Source organism: Tarenaya hassleriana, unplaced genomic scaffold (assembly GCF_000463585.1).
Source record: "Tarenaya hassleriana unplaced genomic scaffold, ASM46358v1 Cleome1, whole genome shotgun sequence".
NCBI classification, from domain to species: Eukaryota; Viridiplantae; Streptophyta; class Magnoliopsida; order Brassicales; family Cleomaceae; genus Tarenaya; species Tarenaya hassleriana.
In genome coordinates, this window is record NW_010960187.1 from 450,062 (window position 1) to 458,370 (window position 8,309).

Genomic DNA, 8,309 nt, shown 5'->3' on the forward strand with positions numbered 1-8,309 from the left:
TGTTATACTGCTATATCGGATGAGCCTACAGGGTCACACACACAGGAAAGGACGAATGCGCGAGAAGAGACGAGAAAATCCCGGTGGAGCGGAGACTAGACCGACCGGTCCAGCTAGCCCAGACCGATCAGTCTAGACGTAGACCGGTCGGTCCAGAGGTAATGTGTGAGAGTCACTCGGTCCAAAAATTGCTCCAGACCGATCGATCCAGACGTCGGGATTTACAAAACTCGCTCTAATTAGGGTTTTAAGGGGAATTAACTTTGAAAAACGCCACCCAACACTCTCAGCACGATTTTCAGACCCTAGGGAGAGATTTGGAGAGTGAGAAAGCTAAGAGAAAGATCCCTGAAACCCTTGCGCAAAGAAGAAAGCGTTCTTCAGTCCTAGCAGACAAGTTCCAACCGTTGGAATCCTTTCCGCCGTGTGGATACGTGTAGAGGGCAAGGTATTCTTCCTGTCTACAGTGATCGGACGAACACATCAATTGATACAGGCCTCGGATCGATTGAGGTAAGCGTTCTATCGTTTCTACAAGATCATGCATGATAGGTTTTAGGGTTTCACCAAAATTTTTGTTTTACATCCGCTGCGCAAACCCTAGAACTGATCTCTTAGGAATTAGATTCGCTCTTGAGATCCCAGGAAAACCCAACAGTCTGCAGAAGTACAACGAGCAATTCGTAAGTGCATGGCATTTACATACTATATAGATTGCATGTGTGTGATGCTCCTGTGTATGTATTGTCAAGGGAACCGAGATGCAATTCGACCATGTGGGGAGGCTTTATACACGCAGTGCAAACCTTGATGTGAAATTCTACATCACTTTCATGGCTAAGGATCCTTCCAATGGAGCTCTTGTCGAGTTCCAAGGTAAGACAGAACGTGTGAAAGAATTCGACTTTTATCATCTTAATCATGAGCACCGCCCATCTTCTGTAGGCCAAAACCCATCAAACAACATGGTTATCTCAAAGTTCCAAAAGTATTGTTGAGTTTAGTTGACGGAAATGGTATTCCTTCTGTGTTGCAGATTGAGAGTCCACTGACAAATTAGTGGGATTTGAGTGGAATTAATGTTTTTATCCTCGTTTATTTCTTGCTAATTTTCTATATTTGAGCTTTTAATATCACAATATTTTTTCATAATCACTTAAAAAAGTATTTTTCATGTTTTATTTTATTATTAGCCACACATTAAACAAAAAATAAATAAAATAAATAAAAAAATAACGGTACTGCAAAAAGTAAAACCCCGAACGGCATTTCACCATTCCTTTTCTACCAAGTTCTTCTTCCTCCCTGAGAGAAGACGACTCTATTGACGGTAAGGTTTCATATTATGTTTTTATTCTCTTTATTTTTTTTAAAAAATAAAACCTCGATTGACAAAGTCTAATCAAGTTTTTTTCCCTTAATATTTCAAATCCTACATTGTTTATATTTCTTTTTTCTTCAACAGACCCTCATCCGTCTTAACCAGGTACCCCAGTAGCATCCATCTCACGTTCGGGCTGTACTGCCCAATGTAACTCAGGCCCGTGTTGGTTAGACCTCCAGGTCTGAGATAGAGGGCGAACCTTCTGAGCTTCTCGCATCCCCTCAAGAGGGCTCAGACCCTGTTGTCCAGTGGCAGATCCGTAATTCTCTTTTCTTGGTCCAGCAGCACGAGGTAGAAGTCGCAGAGATTCCTAAGGTATGTGACTGATTGAAGTTTGTGTGTGATGATCGTGTGTATTCTTGTTGCAGGGGTCAGGAATTCAACATCTGCGACAATCAGCAGACGACAAGTTTATCATCTTACTTATGTAGTTTGATCTTTTCACTTGGGTCTGGGACTTTATGTCAGTTGTTTTCGTTCTCTCTTCAGAAATCATTTGTCCCATGGGACCTTGACTTGTTCTTCTCAGCAAGGATTCTGTCTTCACTTCCCCGTTGATATTTTGCAAATTATATTTGGCAGTCGATTCAGAGATTTTAATCTGATTTTTTTTTTAATTATGGGATGGAATTTAATCCGATTGATTTTTCTTTTTTAATTATTTTGATGACGTGGTTGTTTTTGAATGGATTTTGAGGCAATAAACATTATTCTTATAATGTAACGTTACATTTTTGTCCGAGTTACATGACATTTTCTTTAAATAAAAAAAAGGTCATAGAGCAACCTTGTTCCAATTGCGTACAACAAACATTCATATCATGTAATGCTTCAAGAAACACTATTTGGAATCGAAACCTAAAGTCGAATTATGGTCTCGAACCCTAAAGTGCACAGTTTACTTATTGTTGTGTCATCATCAATACTACAATTTAGACATTTAATGCGCTTAAAATGTGTTGAATTGTATTTACTTATAAAATCGTTATATGAATATAGTTTTTCAAGTCACTACTACAATTTAGTTACGTATTGGAGATCTCAAAAATCTTTTACCGAAAAAGAATTTATAATTTGACGACATTATTAATTCATAATAACCAGAAATGGGCATTCTTTTTATTGATGAGCTTAAAAGGGTTATGGTTTAATAGACCTATTTTTTTAATGGCGCACGTGTGAGATCGAATCTTTCCAATTTCAAAATGCTTAGAGCTTCTTAATCTGCAATTAGTTGTTTCGTGTGGTTTTAGGGTTTTGACTCCCAAGCGACATCTCGTCTGATTTGATAGGGGCAATCCGCACATGCTCCAAATCTGGACGCAAAGTAATTCGAAACAAGCTTAACTGCGCGCGAGTACTTGTCGAAGAGGTCAACTGCCTGTGTGCAGAAGTACAACGAGCAATTCGTAAGTGCATGGCATTTACATACTATATAGATTGCATGTGTATGATGCTCCTGTGTATGTATTGTCAAGAGAACCGAGATGCAATTTGACCATGTGGGGAGGCTGAATACCTGCGGTGCAAACCTTGATGTGAAATTCTACATCACTTTCATGGCTAAGGATCCTTCCAATGGAGCTCTTGTCGAGTTCCAAGCTAAGACAGAACGTGTGAAAGAATTCGACTTTTATCATCTTAATCATGAGCACCGCCCATCTTCTGCATGCCAAAACCCATCAAGCTACAAGATTATCTCAAAGTTCCAAAAGTATTGTTGAGTTTAGTTGACAGAAATGGTATTCCTTCTGTGTTGCAGATTGAGAGTCCACTGACAAATTAATGGGATTTGAGTGAAATTAATGTTTTAATCCTCGTTTATGTCTTCCTAGTTTTCTATATTTGAGCTTTTAAGATCACAATATTTTTTCATAATCATTTAAAAAAATATTTTTCATGTTTCATTTTATTATTAGCCACACATTAAACAAAAAATAAATAAAAAAAATGAAAAAATGACGGTCCTGCAAAAAGTAAAACCCCGAATGACATTTCACCATTCATTTTCTATCAAGTTCTTCTTCCTACCTGAGAGAAGACGACTCCATTGACGGTAAGGTTTCATATTCTGTTTTTATTCTCTTTATTTGTTTTAAAATAAAACCTCCATTGACAAAGTCTAATCAAACTTTTTTCCCTTAATATTTCAAATCCTACATTGTTTATATTTCTTTTTTCTTCAACGGACCCTCATCCGTCTCACCCAGGTACCCCAGTAGCATAAATCTCACGTTCGGGCTGTACTACCCAATGTAACTCAGGTCCGTGTTGGTTAGACCACCAGGTCTGAGATAGAGGGCGAACCTTCTGAGCTTCTCGCATCCCCTTAAGAGGGCTCAGACCCCGTTGTCCAGTGGCAGATCCGTAAGTGCATGGCATTTATATACTATAGATATTGTATGTGTGTGATCCTCCTGTGTATGTATTGTCAAGGGAACCGAGATGCAATTCGACCACATGGTGTGTGACACCCGTAACCCGTGTACAGTATACGGGTTGTGCCACATGGATGATATAAAATAAAATAATAAAGTAATAAAATGCAGAAGCAAAATTTACTAATTCAAAAAAAACATTTTTAGATCAAATCAGAGTAGCAGCGGAAATACAAGGCGATTAGTATCGCAAAATGTCACACGTCCGAATAGTCATAATACAACCGTACAAAAGTTGAAACAACAAGTCTTTTGGTTCAGAATACAAATTTCGTACATGATGTTGCTTCTCTCGAGTCGTCGTCTGCTGAGACGTTAGGCGTAATCCTCGTGATCTGAAAAATGTAAACCACGAGGGCTAAGCACAACTGGTTAGTGAGTAGCCCGTGTTGAACCCGGGAATCCCGTTCTCAATGAGAACGGTACAGTCGACATTTCCACAGAACACATGCAATAAATGAAAACGCAGTAAACACATATAAGACAAGCACAATCACGCCCTGTATGGAGTTCACCATAGGGATTAGCCGTATACCCTAGTCAAGTCCATAACTAGGGCCACCTCCACGCCCGTCACTCGCATGGCATTGGCCATCGCATCACATGCGATCTTGCGTGTCTCCTACGCATGTCACTCTCGTGACTACCGATGTCAAATCCATGACACAACGGAATGTAAACATACCCGTATGGAGTCCACCATAGGGTCCAGCCATATACCCTAGTCAAATCCATGACTAGGGGCGAGTCAACACCCTCAAGTCCATGACGTTGGTCGTCGTGTCGCACACGACTAAAATGCGTCTCAAACGCCCGTCAAGTCCATGACATTGATGGTTGAGTCCACAACCATCTACAAACACAATCATGCTCGTACGCACGAGCAAGCTACACACATGGCACACAACGTGCAATATTCACATAGTACAATCATACGTACCACGGTATCCGATCCCTACCGGGTTACCGTTTTACGCCATGCAATTCTACCCACAAATAGTCACGCAACGATCACTCGTATTTTGATGTCGCACATCTCACTACGCCACGCAACGTCCTGGCGGAAAAACTCGGTTCGATTGATCCCAATCGCGATGCTTTGTCCTCTGATGGGGGTTGGTTCATATGTCGCCAAGTCTGACCGGCCCGTGCCAACCCTGTTGGCCATCTTCTCTTTCCCAGTTGAAAATTAAATTTTTCTCCAAGTTTTCTGAGCCTGGTCCGGCGGACCAGATTCTGGTCAGCCGGACCAGTTCTCCTTCTCCCCCTGGTCCGCCTCGCCTCTTGGTCCGTCGATCCGAGAGAGAAAGCAAGTATGGTCCGGCGAACCGGAATTGGTCAGCCCTGGACCAGCCTGCTTCTCCTCTCCCGGTCCGTTCCTTTTGGTTAGACGGAGTGACCTCACTCCGACACGTCTGGTCCGGCGGACCAGGACTGATCAGTCCCGGACCAGGCGTGTCTTTCTCTTGGTCCGTTCCTTTCTTCTGGTCCGGCGGTATGCGTAGCCTCGGAACATGTCTGGTCCGGCGGACCAGGACGTATTTTTCTCTGGTCTGGTCCATTCCTTGGTCCGTCTGAGCTCACGTGTTGTCCCAGTCTCGGTCCGGAGCTGAACACTCATGGTCCGCCGGACCGGGACTGGGATCTTCTTCTCTCTCGCGATTTTCTCCGATTTTGTTTCGCTTTTTCTCACCCTAATCGATTCAGGATTGCTTCTAAATGTCAATTAAACATAGATTTACATCCCTAGACATGTTCTAAGCCTCAAACACGCAAGGAAATTTCGAATTGGACCATCAAACATTGAAAACGAGATCCCACAAATTCAACTCAAGCCACTCACATTGTTCTTGAGCTTATCCGAGCTCGTGTGGGTTCCTCGTGGCTCCACACGATGCGAGAAGCTCCGGGACACGTCTGGGCACGTCCCACTTGGTTCCTCCGAGCTCCTTTCTCTCTGGTTCGCTTCCACTCTCTCCCTTTCTCTCTCTTTTTCTTCTCCCCTCTTTCAGCTCGCCATGGCTCTGTCTGGAACTTGGGAGGGGTTTATGTCGCGGGAGAGAGGTCGCAGGGGCCGACATCCAGGTCCAGAGGCGAGCCTGCAATGTCCTCCAGGCATCGGGCAGTGGTTGGAAGTGTGTGGAGCGAGCTGTAATCTGTCGGGTTCTGGTCCGCCGGACCAACTCCTGGTCCGCCAGACCAGAATCTTATTTTTTTTCAAATTTTTCTTCCAGTCCGCGCTGTCCAGCTCAGTCCGGCTGTGGTTGGTCCGCCGCTGACCACTCCTGGTCCGGCGGACCAACCCCTTTTTTTTTCTTCATTCCTTCTCGATCCTTTCCACGCGTGACGATCCTCGTGCCTCTCCTCGGTATTGTACTATTTATTTTTGGTGATTTCGTGACATTCCTATTTAATTATTTATATTTAAATAATTAAATATTTCATTCGGGTTTTGGGGTATTACAAATCCTCCCCCTTAAAATGAATTCGTCCTCGAATTCAGAATCGCGGAATATCATCACCAAAAACACATTCCATAACGTCACATCATCTGAAACTTAAGTCTGATACAACCCGAACATCATACATAAAGAGTTCGTACAACACTCAAGTGAATAGATGCGGATAACTACAACGTATCCCTGCATCGGGTTCCCAAGTCATGTCAGAGACCCCTTGGCTTCGCCAGAAGACCTTCACGAGTGGCACCTCCTTCGTACGCAGCTTCTTGATCTTCCAGTCCACAATCTGCAGTGGCTCGTCGCGGAAACGTGTAGCCTCCGTAAATTCTAACTCCTGGGGCTGTAGCACATGAGAAGGATCCGCTACGTACCTCCGCAGCATTGACACGTGGAACATGTCATGGATGTTGCCCAGCTCCGGGCAATCCAAGACGGTAGGCAATAGCTCCCACTCTCGCGATCACGGGATAAGGTTTGATGTAGTGCGGCTTCAGCTTCCCGCCCTGTCTGAACTTCACATGACCTCGCATCGCATATACTCGAAGAAAGGCGAAATCCCCGACTTCAAGCTCGAAGTCTCGACGTCGCTGATCGGCGTATGACCTCTGTCGGTCCTGCGCCGTCTTCAGATGGGCGCGAATCCTCCGTATCGCCTCCATGGTCTCCTCCACGATCTCCGGCCCAAATTCGCGACGTTCTCTGATCTCTGTCCAGCACATAGGTGTCTTGCACGGTCTCTCGTATAAGGCCTCATATGGAGACACTCCGGTGCTCGTGTGATGGCTGTTGTTGTACGCAAACTCGCACAATGTCAGATACTGGTCCCACAGAGCTCCCCACTCCATAATACAAGCTCGGAGCATGTCCTCCAGATTCTGTATCGTCCGCTCCGATTGACCATCGGTCTGAGGGTGGTATGCAGTGCTCATCTTGAGCTTTGTCCCCAGTGCCTCTTGTATCGTCTTCCATAGGCGTGATGTAAATCGGGCGTCCCTGTCCGAGATGATCTCGTTCGGAACCCCATGCAGCCACACGATTTCATCGACGTAAATCTGCGCCAGTCGCTCGATCGAATATTCCTGGCGGATGGGGATGAAATGAGCATATTTGGTTAGCCGGTCCACGACTACCCAGATGGCGTTCTTCTTGCTGGGCGTGAGCGGTAATCCGACCATAAAGTCCATGGCGATCGAATCCCACTTCCACTCGGGTATCTCCAGCGGTTGTAGCTTCCCTCCCAGCATTTGTCGCTCTGCCTTCACTTACTTGCAAGTGAGGCATGTCGCTACATAGTCCGCCACATCCCTATTGACTCTCGGCCAAGTATACCACTGTCGCAGTCCTTGGTACATCTTGCTCGCTCCCGGATGTATCGCTAACCTCGACTGATGTGCCTCCGACAAAATCTCCTGCCTCAGCTCTGGGTCGTCGGGCACACAAAGTCGGTTCTCCAGTCTCAACGCTCCCTGCTCGTCGATGCGGTAGCCCTTAAGGCTATATTCCTCAATGTGATCCATGTATCGAGCGAGCAGAGGATCGCCACGCTGTCCCCTGGTCACGCGCTCTATCAAGGTCGGCGTCGACTCCTCGGCCGTCAATGAGAGATGTCCCAATATCGCAGTCAACTCAGCGGCGTTGCTGCGAGATGAGGTGACCACACGTATGGCCGCTAAGATCTTCTTTCTGCTAAGTGCGTCGGCCACTACGTTAGCCTTCCCCGGATGGTAGGCTATCTCCAGATCATAATCTGCAATCAGCTCCAACCATCTCCGCTGTCTCAGATTCAGGTCTTTCTGCGATATCACATAAGTCAAGCTCTTGTGGTCCATGTTGAGCTTAACTTTCTCCCCGTACAGATACGATCTCCAGATCTTCAGTGCGTAAACTACCGTCGCTAACTCCATATCATGCATCGGGTAGTTCTCCTCGTGTTTCTTCAGTTGTCTCGACGCGTAAGCGATCACATGTCCCTCTTGCATCAACACGCAACCGAGCCCATGCTTGGACGCGTCAGTGTATACCTCG